Below are 21,414 nucleotides of genomic sequence, written 5' to 3' on the forward strand. Positions count from 1 at the left end.
TGAAAACATAAGATTCCAATAGACTCACCAAGCAGATGATCCCTGGTAGAATAGGAGAGAAGTCAGATTGCAGGAAGCTAAGATAGAAATAAGAGATGAAGGAGTGAAGACAATTCAGCCATGCCTCATAAAGAAACATAAGGCTAGAGAGGACCCAGGAGCCATGAGGTTTTGTTCTGAAGATAAATGAAACTTAAGCATTACACCAGGGGAGAGGAAGAAGTTCAAAATATGAGACTTAAAGAAGGTCACTGCAGAATTGAAGTGTCAAAGGCAGTAAGAGCAGACAGGACTGCAATGTCAGCAGAACATTGGACTCTAAGAAAAAGAGAAGAAAAGAAAAACAGGTGCAGTTGAAGACTATTCTAAAAAAAAATCAGTGTTAAGTGAACAGTGTTTATTCCTCCTAGGTCCGGTGAGAAGAAAGGTCTAGGGTAAGAGACATTAGGAAAGTCATAAAAGTTGAAACAACTTGGCATAGGAGATAGCAAAGGAAGTGCAACAAAGGCACTTTGGAGGATCACTGGGTGGTTTTGAGGGTCTACTTAGGATTAGAGATCCTACCTTTTTCTAATGACATTAATCCACAATGCTCTGGGTTTCCAAGAATAAAAGGAGAGATGAATTGATCCGGGTTTGGGCATCGCATGGCAAATGAGCAAGAGAGTTGAAGGTGCTAGCAAGAGAAGCTTAAAAGATGCACGTGGAAAAGGGAAGGAAATTAATCTAGCTGATGTATGTTACTCAGAAGGCAAAGGGAAATGTCAAGGAACTAGAAGTCTTCACAAATTCAAAGACCAAAGAGGATGAAACTTAGAAAGTGAGACAACTGTTAAGGACAAAAAGCAGTAGTTCAGAAATAGATGAGTTCCTAGTTCCTAGTGGTGACCAGATCCAAGGTGTGAGCATGAAAGTGAGTTCTGGGAGCAGAGCGAAGGTATAGATATTGGCATTGAGATAAATGAACTCCAGCTACTGATTGTGCATACCAACTGTATGTTTCTCAGGGCTTTATTTATTAGGTACCAAGCATAACACCTCTAACAACCCTATGAGATAGAAACTATTATTTTCATCATCCTCATTTTACAGATGAAGAAACTGAGACACGGAAAGATGAAGCAACTTGCCTAAAGTCACACAGCTATACTAGACGGACTAGGGATTTAAGCCCAGGCAGTCTGGCTCCAGAATTCTTGCTCCCAACACTACACTACACAACTTTCCCCAGAATGGCACAGTAGCATCTTGGAGCTATAAGCAGCATGGCTCAAATCAGGAGATATTTTTGTAGGAAGGTGGAAGATGAATGATCACCTAAAATGTAACTAAATGCCCTCCCTAATATCTGCAGCATTAGTACTGCATTTATTGAGCTTCCACTATGTGCCAGTTTGTGCTATTTTAAAACAATTGATCCTAGTATAGCAGCTATAGAGCTAGGATTTCATTTGGTCTGTATTCCTTCCCTGGAATTTTCACAAAAGGTTTTTGTTATTTAAAAAAATGATAGCCTGGTATTCAGCCTGCTGGGTAGTAGGATCTTAAGTTAAATGATTCTATAAAAATCCACTGTCTAGCAGCCAAATATACTCATCTGAGAAATAACTGAACAATTCACGGTAGACTCAAATGGTGCTGCATCCACCGGAATAACTAGCTGGTGATAGTTTACTTTACAGCCCACCTACAACAAAACTGAGAAGTTGCACCTGACACTAGTCAACCTGGCCATCCTAGAACTATCTATACTGCAATATCTTAGCACATCCTAAGGAAAATATTTAGAGATCACACTCATTTTTTAACTCAGATTTTAAACACTCTAGAATACTGCGGCTATGTGAAAGAGCTCCTCCTCGCTCAAATATTCAACTACATCAAGTTGCTTTTTTCCGTTTTCAACATTTTCTGAGAATTATACCAAGAGTTGTGGCTTAACTGTCAGCATTGCATAAATTTTCTAGCACCTGGGTTATCGGTGGAAGTAGGATGTCAATATAATGTCATAACATACTTTATTCAATATTTGTGGTAATAAACTTCAGAATGAATTATGACATACCATAATTTTTCTGAGTTAATAAAGGATGGAGTTGCCTGTGTTTAAATTTTATAGCCTCCTTTTAACAACAGTTACAATTTCATTGGTCTTCTTCCAAAAATATTTGTAGGAAGTATCTTATCCCGTCCCACCCTCCATCAGAAAATACTAAAGTCAAAATGTAGCCATAGGAAGCTAAAAATGTAAAGTTAAGAATCATTATTCTCTACAATGTGAATTATCAGGACTTGCTAATCAGCCATACGAACTGCAAACACTGGCATTGAAATAGGAATTTTTGGAAGGCAGGATAGCCTAGAGGCTTCAGTTTGAATTTCTTCATTTGTCTGAGTATGTTTCCTTGTCCATAAAATAATGACTTCTTCCCACGATTTTTATGAGAATCACATTTATTCAAGCATTTGCGACACTGCTTAATTTAGCACAAAACTAGATAATATCATTTATCTTTTCGTCCTTTTCATTTGACTTCTCAGCAGCTCTTGTCCCAGTGGCCCTCGTTCCTTCTTGATACACCCTCTTCTCTTGGGTTTTCTCATATTTTCTTTGTCTTCTGATATCTTAAGGACTCCTTTGCTGGTTCTTCTTCATCTATGCAATCTCTAAATGTCACATTCCCTTACAGTTCAACACTAAGTCCTCTTCTATTTTTCTCTCTCAGCTCTCTCACCAGGCAAACTCATCCTCTCGCAGGCCTCAAAGAGTACCTACCTGCCAAATTAACAGCTCATTTCTCTCCTCTTAGTTTCAGACTCATGTATCCTTTGTAACTACTTGATATCCCAACATGGAGATCTTACAGACATCTCAAAGCCTCACGTTCAAAACCAAGTCAGGGCCGGGTGCGGTGGCTCAAGCCTGTAATCCCAGCACTTTGGGAGGCCGAGGCAGGAGGATCACGAGGTCAGGAGATCGAGACCATCCTGGCTAACACGGTGAAACCCCGTCTCTACTAAAAATACAAAAAATTAGCCAGGTGTGGTAGCAGGAGCCTGTAGTCCCAGCTACTCAGAAGGCAGAAGGCTGAGGCGGGAGAATGGCGTGAACCCAGGAGGCGGAGCTTGCAGTGAGCTGAGATCGCGCTACTGCACTCCAGCCTGGGCGACACAGTGAGACGCCGTCTCAAAAAAACAAAAACAAAAAAACAAAAACCAAGTCAGAGCTGACCCCTGAAGGCCATGCCTGCTCAGACTTGCCCTTTCTCATGCTCCCTCTCCCTGGAAATGCTCCACCATCCACCCAGTAGCTCCAGGCTGCAATCTGAGCATCATCTGATTCTGTTCTTTCTCTACCGTCCATACCTAATCCATGCCAAGCCCTGCCTGTGCCCTATAAGAAGATCCTCATGTTGCCTTTCAATTCTAAAGTCTCGGCTTCTTAGAGCTGGCATTCAAAAGAATTAGCACATTTCAAAACCCTCTACTAAAGTGTATCTTAGAGATTATTTATAAATGAAGGGTTTAATCACAACTATAAAAATATTAATAGTTTAAAGGCAAAGAATATTCCTTAGAACACTCAGTGTTACTAAGTTTTAAAAAAGAGATACATGGTAAAATAAGTTTGGAAAATGCTAGATTAAAAGATTAAACAGAATTAAGGTTTTCGCTGTTGTCATTGCTGTTTTAACTCCAGACTTCTCAGAGTTTTTGAACGATCCTCATGAATCCATAAGAGGAACATGACCCGTGTGTCACATATTCACCACCCTCTGGTTTATTCTATCAAAAGGGGCCCAGAGCCAACTTCATTCTTTTCTGGGCCACCCTCAATTTCCCTAAGGACTGCCATTCATTTTATATCTTGTTTTCATCTGGAACTCCTGAACTCTTGTTCCTTTTCACATGACATTCCTCTTCTTCTTGGCATCAGCTGTAGGGTAAATGTGAAGTTTACCACATATCCTTAACTGCTCTTTATTTCCCACAAGAGCACCAAACAAGTTTTCATAAAAATATCAGACTTTCCCAAGGGCTTGGAGAGGCAAGGAGCATTACGTCATAGCAATTCAAACACCTTAGAACCAAAGATTAGATATCTCCATTCTTAAAAATCCTCTCCTCCTCTCCACCAGAAACCTCTGATTGGCCACCATTGTCCATTTATTCCAGAGTACTGACAGATTGCCTAATCTCTCTCCTTCTTACTCCCTTCCCTCTCTTCTCTACTCTTCTTGGCTTTTCTCCTCTCTCAAACTATACAGTATTTACTTTCAATGCATATCAGATTGGCTATTTATTTGATTCCTTCTTCTTTTTCAATCCAGCCAATCTACTCCCAACTGCTTACCAAGTCATTTTTCTAAACAAAGCACTTCCTTCAATAGAAAAACTGCAAGATATGGCTTCAGCTACCAACCTAAAATAATTCAGCATCTTATAGTCAGCAATTGAGTTCTTTTGAAGGGAAGTGTCTTTGCTTAGAAAACTTTGATTGTGACATCCCTTTATTTCAGAACATATTCTAGAATTTCTGTTTCATAGAATTCTTCTTGAATCACAAATTTAAAAAAAAGAAAGACAAGACAGAAACAAATTGACATCTCAGGGTAGGTGAATGTTGGGAAGTGGATGTAAAGAAAAATCAACCTGCTGCTTATATAATTGTCATGCAACCCAGGACCTCATGCCATGCCCTTACCCATCCCTGTGGGTACAGGAGTTGTCTCAACAATGATCAGACCAGCAGTTTGATAGCAAAAAATACCCTACTGATTCTCCTCTTTTCTCCCACCTCATCCTCGTGCACACACATGCATACAAATGCATACACCTTCCCAGGTTTTTCCCACAGGGCTCTCTGGAAGTCTGCTCAGCAGTGTCTTAAACTCCTGCATTACAGCAGGTTGTTGCCTGAGGTCCCAGAATCACTCAGGTCTGGATGGACCACAGCCCAGTGTGCTCAATGCCACTGTGTTCCAGAATATGTTGCTGAGACATCACTCAAGCCACCACGAACTCCGCTGCACCTCTCCTATCCGTTGGAGTTGTTGCTGGCCATGTTGTTACCCTCCCCAAATCACCCACTTTGACTCTGATTGAGCATCAGTCAGCACTACAGCTTCTGCCCCTTGTACTTCCTCCTCTCTGCCAGTGCTCAGCTTCTCCTCAAGGTTCTGATATACCTCCCTCTTCTCAACATTGCCTGTTCTTAAAGGAGCCCCTAAGCAGACCTGCTTTTTTCAGCTGCTATGACCCTTTTGGGATTTTATGCTGAAAATTCTCTCTTCCCAGAGGCATGTGTGCCACCAGGATGGCTAGTCCCATGGTCATTTTCTCAGGGCTGCTATAGAGCAGGGAAACAATTCATGGGCCAAATCTAGCCTGCCACTTGAGTTTGTAAAGTTTTATTGAAAAACAGCCACACCAATTCACCTACACATTGTCTAGGGTTGCTTTCTACTGCAATGGTGGAGGTGAATAGGGTGACAGATAAAGACCTTGTGGCCCACAAAGCTTAACATATTTACCTTTTGGTCCTTTTCAGTAAGTATGTTGATCTCTGCTATAGATGAAACAACAGAACTGTATGATTCCTCAATTTAGCCAGCATAATTTGAGGAGCACCCCCTTGGTGCACACAGACCCAGTAATCTTATCTGGAAAACTAACAGGATAAATGAATCAAAGGATAAAACACTATTCTAACACATGCCCGGGACACTATAGGCCATTCTGATCATGAAAATTAAATAAACAAATAAAACAAATTTTTTTTTTGGGAGGGAGTCTCGCTCTTGTTGCCCAGGCTGGAGTGCAATGGCACCATCTCAGCTCACTGCAACCCCTGCCTCCTGGGTTCAAGCATTTCTCCTGCCTCAGCCTCCCGAGCAGCTGGAATTACAGGCACCCACCACCACACCCAGCTAATTTTTGTATTTTTAGTAGAAACAGAGTTTCACCATGTTGGCCAGGCTGGTCTCTAACTCTTGACCTCAGGTGATCCACCCACCGCAGCCTCCCAAAGTGCTGGGATTACAGGTGTGAGCCACTGCACCTGGCCAAAACAGGTAAAAATTTAAAACTGAATGGGAATAATAACCCCAGGATAAAGATCCCGACTATCAGTGGGTAAAGGGAAAAGAACATGTTCAGGGACGGGTAGAGAGGATTTCAACTGTATTTATAACAAAGGTTTCTTAGATTGAATGGTAAGTACAAATGGATTCATTTCTTTCCCTATGTTACATATCTTCCAGATCTATTCCCCCTTTCTCTGTCCTGCTCTGAGCCACAGGAGGCTGGCTATTTGACCTCACCAAAGTGCTCTTTTGCCTCCTATTTTCTGACTGGGTCCAGCAAATAGACAACTGCAGCAGGACAGGGAAGAAAGACAGGGTATTTATTCCCCCAACTTCCTGCACACTGAATGTGACCCTTGAATGAAAGCCACAGCTCTTAGCAGGAGACCACCACACAGCCATCTCTGACTCTAGTAACTGCTTCCTCCCCAACTCCTTGAATTGGCCATCTATTGCTACATAACAAGTGACCCCCAAGAACTGCAGCTTAAAACAGAAATCTTTTATTATCTCAAAGTTCCTGGGTGCTTCTTCCTCAAGGTCTCTCGAAAAACTGTAATCAGGGTATTACCTGGAGCTGTATTTTCACCTGGCTCAACTGAGGGAAGATCCACTTCCAACTCACTCATATGGTGTTGACAGGATTCACTTCCTCACAGATTGTTGGACTGAAGCAACCCTCAGTTTCTTCTCATGAAGGCCTTCCCATAAAGCAGCTCCAGTCTTGGCAGCTGGGTTCCCTCAGAGCAAGCAAGACAACCAGACAGAAGCCATTGTTGTTTTGTAATCTAATCTCAGAAGTGACATCCTATTACTTTTAGCGTGTTCTGTTTATTAGAAGCATATGACTATGTTCAGCCTACACTCAAGAGGGAGGAAGTACCCAAGGGCATGAACACCACACTCACTGGGTGGTGGGAATCCTAGAGATGGTTTATCACACTCTTTCAGGCCTAGAGCAATAACCAGCTGTTACTAGTCCTAGGGTTACTGAAACATTTCAGATTTCCCTAAACTCTGGTAGACAGTTCCTCATTAAGCTCCCTGCAAATTACCTCAGCTTTCCAGGACCCTGATTTGAAAGTGTAATTAAAGTACACTTACAACAGGAAAGTGGCTGCAAACTAAGCTTGGAAATGAGGACATCAAAGACTACTGTACGAGAGTTTGAAGGCCACAAGGGTAATATTTAACTCAGGGCTGACACTTCATTTTTCCAAACAGCTCAGTGTAAAAAATAACAGTAAAAATAGCCTGAGAAAGGTTTTAAACAAGCACAAAGTGGAGATGTCCAAACAAAAGGAGGAAGAGAGAATGAAGTTCAAGTAAAACTTTTCCATTGTAAGTAATTCCAATCCTTCCTTGGTCCTAATGTGAGAAATAGAATTCGTTCTGATAGAACAGGAAAAGATAAGAAAAAAAATGGGGAACTAGAAATAAAGATAAGCTAAAAGCAATAATGAAAATTAATTGTAACATCTGGGAAAATTTAGTTGACCTTTCTGGGAGCAGAGACAAAAATTTCACTAAGACTAATTACCTTATTTTCAACTTTGACTTTATATTAAGTATGAATCTAGAGGTTAAAACAAATATTTACCTTTAATGAAATGATTTTCAAGTAATAATACATTTGTGTCTCTCAGACAGGTTGAAAACTTTTTCCACCTCTAACGTTTTTGCCAGTACATAAGATTTTTATCAATCACTGCCATACTTATTAACCTGAACTTCAGTACTAATGTTAAAATAATTTACATTTTTATTAAAATCCTGGTTTCTTAGAAAATTATTTTTATCGATCTCAGATTCAGAGAAGGACTGTGTGGTAGATAGAGCTCCCTCTCCCCTCTCCCCTCGCCCCTCCCCCCTCCCCCCTCTCCCCTCTCCCCTCTCCCCTCTCCCCTCTTTCCACGGTCTCCCTCTGATGCCGAGCCGAAGCTGGACGGTACTGCTGCCATCTCAGCTCACTGCAACCTCCCTGCCCGATTCTCCTGCCTCAGCCTGCCGAGTGCCTGTGATTGCAGGCGTGCGCCGCCACGCCTGACTGGTTTTCGTATTTTTTTGGTGGAGACGGGGTTTCGATGTGTCGGCTGGGCTGGTCTCCAGCTCCTAACCGCGAGTGATCCGCCAGCCTCGGCCTCCCGAGGTGCCGGGATTGCAGACGGAGTCTCGTTAACTCAGTGCTCAATGGCGCCCAGGCTGGAGTGCAGTGGCGTGATCTCGGCTCGCTACAACCACCTCCCAGCCGCCTGCCTTGGCCTCCCTAAGTGCCGAGATTGCAGCCTCTGCCTGGCAGCCACCCCGTCTGGGAAGTGAGGAGCGTCTCTGCCTGGCTGCCCAGTCTGGAAAGTGAGGAGCGTCTCTGCCCGGCCGCCATCCCATCTAGGAAGTGAGGAGCACCTCTTCCCGGCCGCCATCACATCTGGGAAGTGAGGAGCGTCTCTGCCCGGCCGCCCATCGTCTGAGATGTGGGGAGCACCTCTGCCCTGCCGCCCCGTCCGGGATGTGAGGAGTGTCTCTGCCCGGCCGCCCTGTCTGAGAAGTGAGGAGACCCTCTGCCTGGCAACTGCCCCGTCTGAGAAGTGAGGAGCCCCTCCGCCCGGCAGCCACCCCGTCTGAGAAGTGAGGAGCGTCCTCCCTCCTCGTCTGGGAGGGAGGTGGGGGGGTCAGCCCCCCGCCTGGCCAGCCGCCCCGTCCGGGAGGTGAGGGGCACCTCTGCCCAGCCGCCCCTACCGGGAAGTGAGGAGCCCCTCTGCCCGGCCAGCCGCCTCGTCCGGGAGGGAGGTGGGGGGGTCAGCCCCCCGCCTGGCCAGCCGCCCCGTCCGGGAGGCGAGGGGTGCCTCTGACCGGCCGCCCCTACTGGGAAGTGAGGAGCCCCTCTGCCCGGCCAGCCGCCCCGTCCGGGAGGGAGGTGGGGGGGTCAGCCCCCCTCCCGGCCAGCCGCCCCGTCCGGGAGGGAGGTGGGGGGGTCAGCCCCCCGCCCGGCCAGTCGCCCCGTCCGGGAGGGAGGTGGGGGGATCAGCCCCCCGCCTGGCCAGCCGCCCCATCTGGGAGGGAGGTGGGGGGATCAGCCCCCTGCCTGGCCAGCCGCCCTGTCCAGGAGGTGGGGGGGGCGCCTCTGCCCGGCCGCCCCTACTGGGAAGTGAGGAGCCCCTCTGCCCGGCCAGCCGCTCTGTCTGGGAGGGAGGTGGGGGGGTCAGCCCCCCGCCCGGCCAGCCGCCCCGTCCGGGAGGGAGGTGGGGGGATCAGCCCCCCGCCCGGCCAGCCGCCCTGTCCGGGAGGTGAGGGGCGCCTCTGCCCGGCCGCCCCTACCGGGAAGTGAGGAGCCCCTCTGCCCGGCCAGCCGCCCCCTCCGGGAGGGAGGTGGGGGGGTCAGCCCCCCGCCGGGCCAGCCGCCCCGTCGGGGAAGTGAGGGGCACCTCTGCCCGGCCACCCCTACTGGGAAGTGAGGAGCCCCTCTGCCCGGCCAGCCGCCCTGTCCGGGAGGGAGGTGGGGGGTCAGCCCCCGGCCCGGCCAGCCGCCCCGTCCGGGAGGGAGGTGGGGGGGGTCAGCCCCCCGCCCGGCCAGCCGCCCCGTCCGGGAGGTGAGGGGCGCTTCTGCCCGGCCGCCCCTACTGGGAAGTGAGGAGCTCCTCTGCCCGGCCACCACCCCATCTGGGAGGTGTACTCAACAGCTCATTGAGAACGGGCCATGAAGACAATGGCGGTTTTGTGGAATAGAAAGGGGGGAAAGGTGGGGAAAAGATTGAGAAATCGGATGGTTGCTGTGTCTGTGTAGAAGGAGGTAGACATGGGAGACTTTTCATTTTGTTCTGTACTAAGAAAAATTCTTCTGCCTTGGGATCCTGTTGATCTGTGACCTTACCCCCAACCCTGTGCTCTCTGAAACATGTGCTGTATCCACTCAGGGTTGAATGGATTAAGGGCGGTGCAAGATGTGCTTTGTTAAACAGATGCTTGAAGGCAGCATGTTCGTTAAGAGTCATTACCACTCCTTAATCTCAAGTACCCAGGGACACAAACACTGCGGAAGGCCGCAGGGTCCTCTGCCTAGGAAAACCAGAGAACTTTGTTCACTTGTTTATCTGCTGACCTTCCCTCCACTATTGTCCTGTGACCCTGCCAAATCCCCCTCTGCGAGAAACACCCAAGAATGATCAATAAAAAAGAAAAGAAAAGAAAAAAAAGACTCCATCTCAAAAAATAAATGAATAATAATAATAATAATAATAAAAGAAAATTATTTTTATCTCAATAGTATCTACCATGCCCTGAAAAAGAAATAGTAGGCAAGACTTTACATGTTAGCTCAATAGCTATAGATATTAATAGGATCCCTTGTAGTTCAGAGGGGAAAACAGAACAGAGCTAGGGTTCCCACCCTTCCCTTCAACTCTTCTCCATCTAAGTATAATTCACCAAGCCAGAGTGGAGGCAACTCATTTCTGGGATATCCATCCATTAGATAAGAGATGCAGACATAATAGCCAAGAAATAAGTCTAAAATGCATGGGAGTTTTTATCCTTAGTTATTGAATGAGTTATGTATTTTCTAATTTTCTGCTGAGCCTAGAGAAAAAAATGACCAATCACTTTGGAAAGATATTGATGTTTATGAAGTATAGCCTCTGAATATCTCATATGGAAAGGAAAGACTATATTTAAACCAAGGAAAAAATTTTACATGAGTACAACTTTATTGCTAGGGACTAACTTTCATATATAATGATTGCTTACACATAAAAATTCATCTATGACATTAAATACCAACTATATAATTCAGTTAACTTTATTTTTCCCTTATAATTATCTGAAAAATTTATTCTTTTACAGTGAACAAATTCTTCCCGCTCTTCTGAGCAACCATCTCAAAATATAATAAGTACTGGCCATTTAAATAAAATAAAATTCCTTAAGTAAGCTCATCATTGGTAGTGATGACTCACTACTCTGTTTATAAGTAGGTTATAGTTGAGTAAACACTGTCAACACAAATAACACCTCAGACCATTATGTTGAGAAGATCATGGTTGTATTAACTGGTTTTCATGTATGCCTCATTACTTCTTTTTCTGGATTATTCATTGAGAGGGAGCACTATCTATTTAATTTTTTTAATGTCACGAAAGTAAAAGATGTGTGATGGGCACAAAAACTCTCCTGTGAATGTTAATGTTAACTTTCACTTGATTGAAAAACTTCAGTGTAATTTTTACCTGAAAAGAAACTTTGCCTTGAGTATAATACCTTCAAATTATGTAGAGCTTTTGTCCCTTAGAGTTCACATCTCCTCAATACCTAGAGAGAGATAACTGAGCTACAGAATAATAAGCTGATATATTTGAAAGAAAATGCTGGTACATTTTATTTAATCAAAAGATTTTTAAAATGACATTATCAGCTCTTTCAGACAAAAAAATGACTTCTGTGAAATTGGACATCAAACAAAAATTATACAGTGAAATTCCATTATAACTAGATAATTTTTTTAAATATCCACTCCTTCACCGAACATATATTGGCTCACCAAATATTTACTGAGCCCAACTATCATGTGCTAGGCACTGTGCCAGGTACTGGGAATACATAGATAGAGGACATAGTCTCTAGCCTCATGATACTTAGAGTCTACAGAGAAAAAGGCAAATAGATTACTAAAATATTGAGAAATAAGGACTCTAATAAAGGTGTACATTCCGTGATAGTCTCTCATTACTGTTGTAATGGAGTTGTGTTGTAGTCTTTTTTTTTTTTTTTTTTTTTTTTTGAGAGTCTCCCTCTGTCGCCTAGGCTGGAATGCAGTGGCACAATCTCAGCTCACTGCAACTTCAGCCTCCTGGGTTCAAGCAATTCTCTTTCTCAGCCTCCCAAGTAGCTGGGATTACAGGTTCCCACCACCACGCCCAGCTAATTTTCGTATCTTTAGTAGAGACAGGGTTTCGCCATCTTGGCCAGGCTGGGTCTTGAACTACTGACCTCATGATCCACCTGCCTCAGCCTCTGTAGTCTCTTTTAACAAGAGCTAAGACATTTCTTTAAAACTCTTTTGGTAATGATCTTAACTTGGAGGTGAGGAAAGAAAAGGTATCAGTCTATGTTTGGGGGATTTTCTTATATACCATTAATACCCTTGTTTGAAAGAAACAATATGCTGATGTCCTAAAAATCTGATGAGAGAACACTGAACTGATGAGCAAAACTTGACAAAAATAAAGTTTTGATAACCAAACTCTACCTCCTCAAGCAATTAGAAAGAAATGAATCAATAGGAGATAAGCCCACTCCATTCTACCCTGCAGCTCAGTGTTAACAACAGCCTTGAGGTTAGAGGACCAGTGAGGAGTTTATGAGTGTGTGCATGGAGGAGGGGAATGGGGATCTCTGTGAAGTCTGAGTCCCAGTCACAGAGACATTAAATCTCTCCCATTCAGAACACCTCTAATCTTTTCTCCTCTAACATCCCTACATTGGAATTTTCAAGGTGTGGGACAGAGATTACACAGCCAAGTCAGCCTCCTCTCAGCTGCTTTCATTCTGTGAGAGAAAAGGCCCCAGCTGACCCTGAAAGTTTATAGTCCTGATCAGGATGGGCAAACAAGAGGTGGATCTGTCCACAACACCAAGTCAATCAGTTGTTTCATGCCTTTGTCAAGGAGCTGGTGGAAAGACTGCGGAAATTGGTCAAAATACATAAATATTTAGGTTGGTGCAGAAGTAATTGTGGTTTTTGCCATTACTTTTAATAAATTACTAATAAATTAGTAACCCCTTAGAAAAAACTTGACCAGAAGTCATTCTACAATAGGCACTTACCACATTGCAAATGTATTCCTGTTACAGGGTAGGGACTGTTATAAACCGAAGGTTTGTGCCCCCTCCCCAAAAAAATTCATATATTGAAATCCTAACCCCCAAAGTGATGGTATTAGGAGGTGGGGTCTTTGGGGCATAAATAGGTCATGTAGGTGGAGCTCTCCTGAATGGGATCAGCCTTATAAAAGGAACCCTATAGAGCTCTCCATGCTCTTTCTGCTACATGAGAATACAACAAAAAGATGGCAGTCTGCAACCTGGAAGAGGGCCTTCACCAGAAGGGGACCGTCTTGGCACCCTGATCTCAGACTTCCAGCCTTCAGAACTGTGAAAAATAAATTTCTTGTTGTTTATAGGCCACCCATTCTATGGTACTTTGTTATAGAAGCTCAAACTAACACAGGGACCAAGTCTTTTCATCATTATGTCCCCAGTGTCTGGTACCAGTTTGTTTTCCACTACATGAGATGCTTCAGAACTTGATCATGTTGAAATGACTGAATGAGTGAATGGTTCCCTAAGGGATTTATACTAAAGTCAAATATTGGCTTCTGGTTTCCTTATTTTATTTTTAAGCATAGGTACATAAGACAAGTGAAATAAAGACCAACTTCACTCTTTCAGCAGAAATGGGACAGGCTAGAATCCCTTCTGACCCAACTAGCCATGCTATCCTGAAATGACCTCAGGTTTCCTGTACACTTCTCTAAGTGGTGAAACATGCTCAGCATCTACCAGGTCCCAGATCCCATGAATGACATTAATTATTTCCATAAGGTTTATTCAAAAAGGGGAGTGGAAACTGGGATTCTTCTCTTTACTACTGGCATGTTATAACGAATATGAATTATATGAATAAGTGGCAAGGTATGGCTCTCGGCATCCTCTAATGGTCTACTACAAAATCAATAGGAATATGGCCAGAATGTGACAACATGGAAAATAATAAACTTCTAATTGACTCAGTTTTTTCACCTTTGCCCTGAGAACCATGATGAGCCATGAAATCCCAGAGTGCCCACGCATCACTGCAAATGCTACTGGACCAGGGCATCTTATTCTTTTTTTTTATTTCCTCCCCTGTCTTCTAACCCCAACTCCATCCTAGGACCTGAGACAGTTTCCAGAGCACAGTAAATTTCAAATATTGTTCAGATGACTGGCATTTCTTCATAGCTAATATGTTATGGGGGAAATAATATCCTTAGAAATCCTCGTACATTGAAAATCTCAACAGGCCAAGAAGTGATAATTCAGATGAAGTCTACACTGAAAAACCACAATAGAGAGAACCAAACATCTCATTATCTGAAAGTAACTGCTTGAGTCTGCTATAAATGTATTTTTGTAGGGTTTCCTTAAAACTTTACTGCATGACATTTTAAAATTGAAAATAAAGCTATTTTAAATCATTGAAATTCAACTGCCCACTTGCTCAAAGAAGATATTTATACAGTTATTTGTTTCTCCAATAGGAATAACTGGCTCACTGCATGCAGTATTCAATTCTTTTGATGATATTTCAGTTTCCAAGTATACCTAAAAAGTAGAATGATCTGGCATTTTATTGAATTCTTTGATTCTATATAGGCTCATATGAGTATCACCGTTTTTTTTTCTGTACTATAGATATCATTCATATTCGCCAAGGTAAGAAATTGGGTTAACCCTAGTTCACTTTTTTCTTCAAAAGTGATGTCTTTTAAATATCGGGACAAGAAATCTATATTTGAGTTTGTTATTCAGCATGGCTTATAGTTTCTATTCAGAATTCTACTTACAAATAAATCAATTCTAATTTTCTCAAAACCAAAATTACTCCAGAAAAAATTCAGCAATAGCAAACATTGATCCAGCATGAAAACTGAAATAATTTAAAATTTATTACTTGATCTGCTCTCTCATACATTCAATATTAGAAATAAAATAATTCTTAATACTCTTCCCCAAATTCTATGCCAGTAAAATTGAGTTGCTTCATCATTTTTTATATCAAAGATTCCTTTTTTAAAAACAGTTATACAAGTCAGGAATTGCTTCTCAAAAACCACATTATGTTTTATAATGATTTAATAACCATGTAATCAAAACTCTCCCAACTTTTAGTCAATATTATTTATTTGGTGAAACTCAATGAATTTTTTATGTTAAGTTAAACATAGCTTAAGCTTCTTTTATAGATGTTACTTTGAATCCATCTGTTATCATTAGATTGGGAGGGAGGAGATAGACTTTAAAATAGTTTAACTTCAGCATAATGATTAAATCTAAATTTTATTAAATCCTAATAACTTGCAGATATGTTACCTAATGTGTATGTTTATGTATATATTAAATGTCTCTGACATACATAGGATGCATACATATCTCTGACATACATACATATTTTAACTCCATTTTATTGATGGAGAAAGTGAAAGACTAATGGAGTTGTAAAAATTAGTTTGAAATAAGAGGAATAGGATCTGGGTTTCTCCCTCCTATTCAAGTGTGTCTCTTCTGGTTATTAACTTTTGGAGATATAGATTTTTAAATGAATTACATTAATACATTTTTAAAACCAAAATTTGTCTGTTATTATAGCAACTTGAAGTACAAAGACGTTAGTAATTTTCATTTGTTCACATTGTTCAATCGCTGTAAAGATCAAGTTTAGAACACTGTATTCAATTCCTTCGAAAGCACACACTGATGACACTGACCAATATGGAGAAAGAAGAACCTGCATTTGTAGTGATGACTGCAAACGATGAGCGCAGATGGAGAAATACTGAGTATGGGACCTAAAGGGAGCTATTCAGGTAGAGATGTTCATCAGGTAGCTCTATTTATGGACTCTTACTGTGCATCAGTTTATTACAAAGGCACTTGGGACACAAAAACAAATCCCAGTAAGGAAACAAAGGACGGAATAGGTGTCAGTGTCTGTCAGAGTCTGGTTAGGGCATAGAGGTCACACTAATTACTTTTAATAGAAAAAAATTTAGTGTAGATAGTTATATTGAGTAGATGAAAAGGCAAAGAGAGAACTCTAAGGTATCACAGAGATATCACCTGCAGAAAGCCTCTTCTACCCCTACAATTGGGAAAACAAAGTGAAAGGTTGGGATTATTAAAATTTAGAAGGTTTAGAGGAGGTGACTCATACGCCTGAGACCCAGACATCTAAGAAGGGGCACTGCTCACCTAATGTGTCTGATTCTGCCAGTGTTAGAGAACCTAAACTGCAAAGTGCATTTGATTGCTGCTATTGGATTCAACTGCCACTGCCAGGGTGAAGTGAGGTAAGGCAGATCCTGACAAAATTAGGAAGTACACATAAACTCAACGGAAAAAAGGAAGTGCATTTTCCCTCCACCAGCTGTGCAGTCTCCCTGGAACCCCTGCTGAGAGAGCCTAAGATGAGAGAAATGGCCAGGCAGAGATCTGATTTACAGAGTGCCAGCCCCAGCACCACAGAGCAAGCTATACAAGGATATGGGTTTGGAGCTGAGAGACATCATAGCTCAGTAACTGAAGCAGAATGATTTGTCCCAATTGAGGGGAAGGGGTTCAAAAAGGTTTTGATAAATAAAGTTGAATTGAGTCAAAGAAGCTACAATTTATTGAATAATTAGAATGTGTCAAGCATGGTATTAAGCACTTCAAGTTCATTAGTTCATTTAATTTAATCCTCACAACAACCATTTGAAGTAGATATTATTATCCCAAGTTTATAGATAAGAAAATTGAGGTTCAAGGAGGTTATGTGACTTGACCAAAGCTATATAGTTAGTAATTTGGGATCCAGGACTCAACCCCAGGTCCATCTGCCTCCAAAATGTAAGCTCTCAAACATTATAACATACACTCTCTTGAAAGACTGGTAGGTGTTTAATAAATAGAAACTGAGCAAAGGACATTCCAAGCAGAGAGAAAGCACAACCAAAGTCATAGAGGTAAGAAATAGCCTGGCAGAAGTAGGAAACCAAAAGAAATTCCACAGTTTAAATCTAACGTAAAAAGGAATACAGAGGCCAGGCACAGTGGCTCACGCCTGAAATTCCAGCACTTTGGGAGGCTGAGGCAGGCGGATCACCTGAGGTCAGGAGTTCGACTCTACTAAAAAGAAATACAAAAAAATTAGCCAGGTGTGGTGGCATGCGCCTGTATCCCAGCTACTCAAGAGGCTGAGGCAGGAGAATCGTTTGAACCCGGCAAGTGGAGGTTGTAGTGAGCTGAGATCACACTCCAGCTTGGGCAACAGAGCGAGAATATGTCTCAAATTTAAAAAAAAAAAAAAAAGAATACTGAGTAAATGGTTCATTGGATAGTTCATCAGAAGCCAGTGCAAGGAAGACTCAATAGAGCATGTTTTCATGGATCCATGTTTTCATGGATCAGCTTTATCCTGAGGGCAGTGGAGAGCCATTGAAAGGTTAAACAGCAGAATAGCCTAATACATTTTGTACTTTTTTTAAGTGTTCTTGCAAATATGTGAAAGGCTTGTTGAACAGATGTCAGAATGGAAACAAGAGAGCTAGTTAGGAGACTTTTCCCAGAATCCAGAGAACATGTGAGAACGGCGTGAATAAAAGCAGTAGTGATGGTGGTGGACAGAAGAGAATCAAGAGGAGAGATGCTAAGAAGGTAGAAGGTATGAACTGATGACACACTGTAAGGGATTTAAAAGACAAGAGAGAGAAAGCAATGCAGGGCAACTCCTGATCTTCTAACTGGGGGACCAGGTGAATGATGGTGCCTTTGATCAAGTCAGGAAAAGGTTGGAAATAAGACATTTGGGAGAAGGAGATATTAAGTTTTATACATGTGGAGTTTAAGATAGAAAATACAGGTTAAGATATGCAATCAGCAGTATGATATAGATTGCTGGTGTTCAGAAAGGAGGTATGGGCTGGAGATCAAGGTCATCATTTTTAGTGATTAATGTCTTTATCTGCCTTTTCTGGAAAATACACAAACCAAGGGGCTAAACATTAGGAAAATCTCTTTTAACCTTGAAAGTATTAAACTTGGATTTGCAGCAAGCTAAAAAATCCAGGAATATTAGAAGAGAGTTTTTCAAATCTATTACGTATAATTGGTACAAAAATTTCAACTAATTGAGAGAAAAAATAGAAAGACACAAACGTCAACCAGAAATATAGCATTCTCAGCATGCTCCTTGAATTTCACTTTTAAATAAATTTAGAATTGTTCTTATTGCATAAAAAGTCTCATCAATTATTTTAACAGATATCCCAAACCTACTCCTAAAGTACCAGATTGCTAGATATTTCTATTTATATATATTAGAATGTGGGAGTATTTGTAATAAATCAGGTAACTCAAGCAAACTGTACCAGAATACATTATCTTTTTTTTAAGACAAGGTGTAGCTCTGTTGCCCAGGCTGGAGTGCAGTGGTGCAATCACAGTTCACTATAGTCTCAACCTCCCGGGCTCAAGCAATCCTCCCACCTCAGCCCCGACAAGTAGCAGGGACTGCAGGTGCAACTCCAAGACCGGCTAATTTCTTTCTTTTTTTTTTTTTTTTTTAGAGACAGGATCTTGCTATAGTGCGCAGCCTAATCTCAAACTCCTGGGCTCAAGTAAACTTCCTCCCTTGGCCTCCCAAATTGCTGGGATTACTGGCATGAGCCACCACACCTGGCTCATTATCTTTTTTTAATAATACTTAGCCCTGATTCTTCATAAATTGCTACATAGGATTATAATTATCGATAAAAATAAGAACAATCTTTTCAAGTAATAATTAACATAAATACTTATCCACTCAAAAAGACAATTTTTATAGCTATAGTAATATTCAATCCCATTTCTCACTCTTAACAGAATCCCTAATTTCCAATCATGTACTTAGGGGATTGGCTTAAGCATGTCAGCAAAATTACAAGCTCTGCCACAGTTATTGATTCAGGGATGGTGAAGGAACCCAAGCCTAAACAAGTCAATGCAGTATATAACACTCTCTTGGCATGCTATCTAAGTCAATCCAAGGAGAGTGAGTCTCAGGACTTTTGTTTGATGGTTAGAAGAGAAAAAACAGTATCACAGGAGGCAAATAAAGAGATAGGAAAAAACTCGTACTTGGTGCTATCACTGGGTATTCAGACCACCCCTAGATTAAACCAACATTAGATAAAACCACCTCCAAATTCCAGCCTACCTCTTGTTCAAGTCAGTTTGAGTTGGGTTCTCTGAAACATCACCACTGTCTCATTTTCTGCAATGAATAGAATGGATATTACTTATCAGGGTTTTTTTCTTCTATTAAGAAAGGTAATTAACAAAACTCCACTATGTAACTTCTTAAAATCTGTCTGAAATGATCACAAAAAAAAATTCAAGTAGTTAATATCCTAAAATTAAGAATTTTTTTTAGGCCGGGCATGATGGCTCACGCTTGTAATCCCAGCACTTTGGGAGGCTGAAGTGGGCGGATCACGAGGTCAGGAATTTGAGACCAACCTGGCCAACACAGTGAAACCCCATCTCCACTAAAAATACAAAAATTAGCTGGGTGTGGTGGCAGGCACCTGTAATCCCAGCTACTTGGGAGGCTGAGGCAGGAGAATCACTTGAACTCAGGAGGCAGAGGTTGCAGTGAGCCAAGATCACACCACTATACTCCAGTCTGGAAAACAGAGCTAGACTCTATCTCAAAAAAAAAATTATTTTCATTAAAATTGCCTATGTTTATCAATAACATAATACAGATTAGAATATTCCACAGGAAAAAAATTAACAGTGATTAAACATTTTTATTTATACAGAGATTTTATTTCAAGGTTAGTATATTAAATGTTACTTACAAGTAATATCCATTGTTATTGAAAGATAAAATTAAGGTTCTATACTTTCAAACCTTGAAAATTTTATTTCAAGACCTCCAGTTCCAATCACTCACATTTATAGACTTATATAACCTTATTAGGTTACCTACCTCATACGCTGTTTGACTTTGGACAACATAGCATCCAATTCTCTGATACTAAACTCAGCACAACAACCTATCTTGCTCTGAGGCGGGCAGAGGATTGGTTTTGCTAGCAACACCCAATAATAATAAAGGGAGACCTTACACCTCAAACACCATATTTCTTCTCTCTGTGGCTTCTCTCATGATACTGCCTCTTCTTCTGTCCATTGCACTCCAACCCAATCAATTTAAATAGGCAAATAAGCTTACCAACCTATTTGAAATTTCCAGATGGGAAATAGGAGCAAATGCATGTAGTTGAGATAATTCACAAATACTGCCTCCCCTGACTTAGCATACTATAGATTTAAAACATTAATCAGTCCCTTCAGAGACTCATTTTAAAAATTTGATAAAGAAAACACTGCATAACAGAAAACAACTAACAAAATGGCTATAGCAAATCCTTTCCTATAATTATTTTACATGTGAATGGATTGAACTCCCCAGTCAAAAAAAAATAGAATGGTTGAATAGATTTTAAAAATAAGACCCAATTATATGCTGTCTACAAGAAACTCACTTTATATTTAAGGACATACATATGCTGAAAGTGAAGCAATGAAAAAAAGATATTTCATGCGATGGTTACTAAAAGAGAGCAGGGGTGGCGATACTTACAACACACAAAATACACTTTAAGTCAAAAACTGTCATAAAAGACAAAGAAGGGCACTGTATAAAGATAAAAAGGTCAATCCACCAGGAAGCCATAATAATTATAAATATATGCACTCAACATCATAGTACCTAAATATATAAGGCAAACATTGAGAAAACTGGAGGGAGAAATAGCAATATGATAATAATAGAATACTTCAATGCCTCACTTTCAATAATGAACAGAACATCCAAATAGAATATCAACAAGGAAACGAGAGCTTGAATTACATTATAGGCAAAATGTACCTAAGAGGTGTATACAGAATATTCTACCCAATGGCAGCAGAATACACATTCTTCTAACGTGGAACTTTCTCCAGAATAGATCTATTGTGATATAAGTCACGAAAAAAGTACTTGGTGCAGCGAAAGCAACACTAAGTGGGAAATTTAGCACAATAAACACCTACATTTAAAAAAAGAAAGATCTCAAATAAACAACCTAACTTAACACTGCAAGGAATTTTAAAAAGAGCAAATTAAGTCCAAGTTAGGAGATTAAGAAAATTTTTAAACTAGAGCAGAAAACACAAGAAATTAAAAATAGACAAAATAAGAAACTGAGTTTTTTTAAAGATAATCAAAATTGATAAACTCTTAGCTAGACTAACTTAAAAAAGGAGAGGAATCCAAATAGATAAAATCAGAAACAAAAGAGGCTTTCCAAGTGATGCTACAAAATAAAAAGGATTATATGAGAATACTGTGAATAATTATACACCAAAGAAATGGATAATCTAGAAAAATGGATAAATTTCTAGAAACACAAGCTGTCAAGACTAAATCATGAAGAATTGGAAAGCCTGAAAAGACCTATAACTAATATGGAGATTGAATCAGTAATCAAAAACCTCCCAACAAAGAAAA

General features: G+C 41.2%; 1 long non-coding RNA gene across 5 annotated transcripts in view; it reads right to left on the reverse strand.

Moving 5' to 3' along the window:
- LOC103783860 (uncharacterized) overlaps positions 1-21,414 on the reverse strand; it is a 189,665-nt gene that overhangs the window by 129,152 nt on the left and 39,099 nt on the right. The window contains exon 2 of one of the 5 annotated variants that reach the window (XR_008620851.1): positions 19,072-19,128. The exons of the other annotated variants lie outside the window; for them this stretch is intronic. This is a non-coding gene — a long non-coding RNA (uncharacterized LOC103783860). The remainder of the gene's footprint in view (positions 1-19,071; positions 19,129-21,414) is intronic. 5 annotated transcript variants of the gene reach the window in all.

The sequence above is a fragment of the Pan paniscus genome, chromosome 15 (assembly GCF_029289425.2).
Source record: "Pan paniscus chromosome 15, NHGRI_mPanPan1-v2.0_pri, whole genome shotgun sequence".
In the NCBI taxonomy this organism is placed as follows: Eukaryota; Metazoa; Chordata; class Mammalia; order Primates; family Hominidae; genus Pan; species Pan paniscus.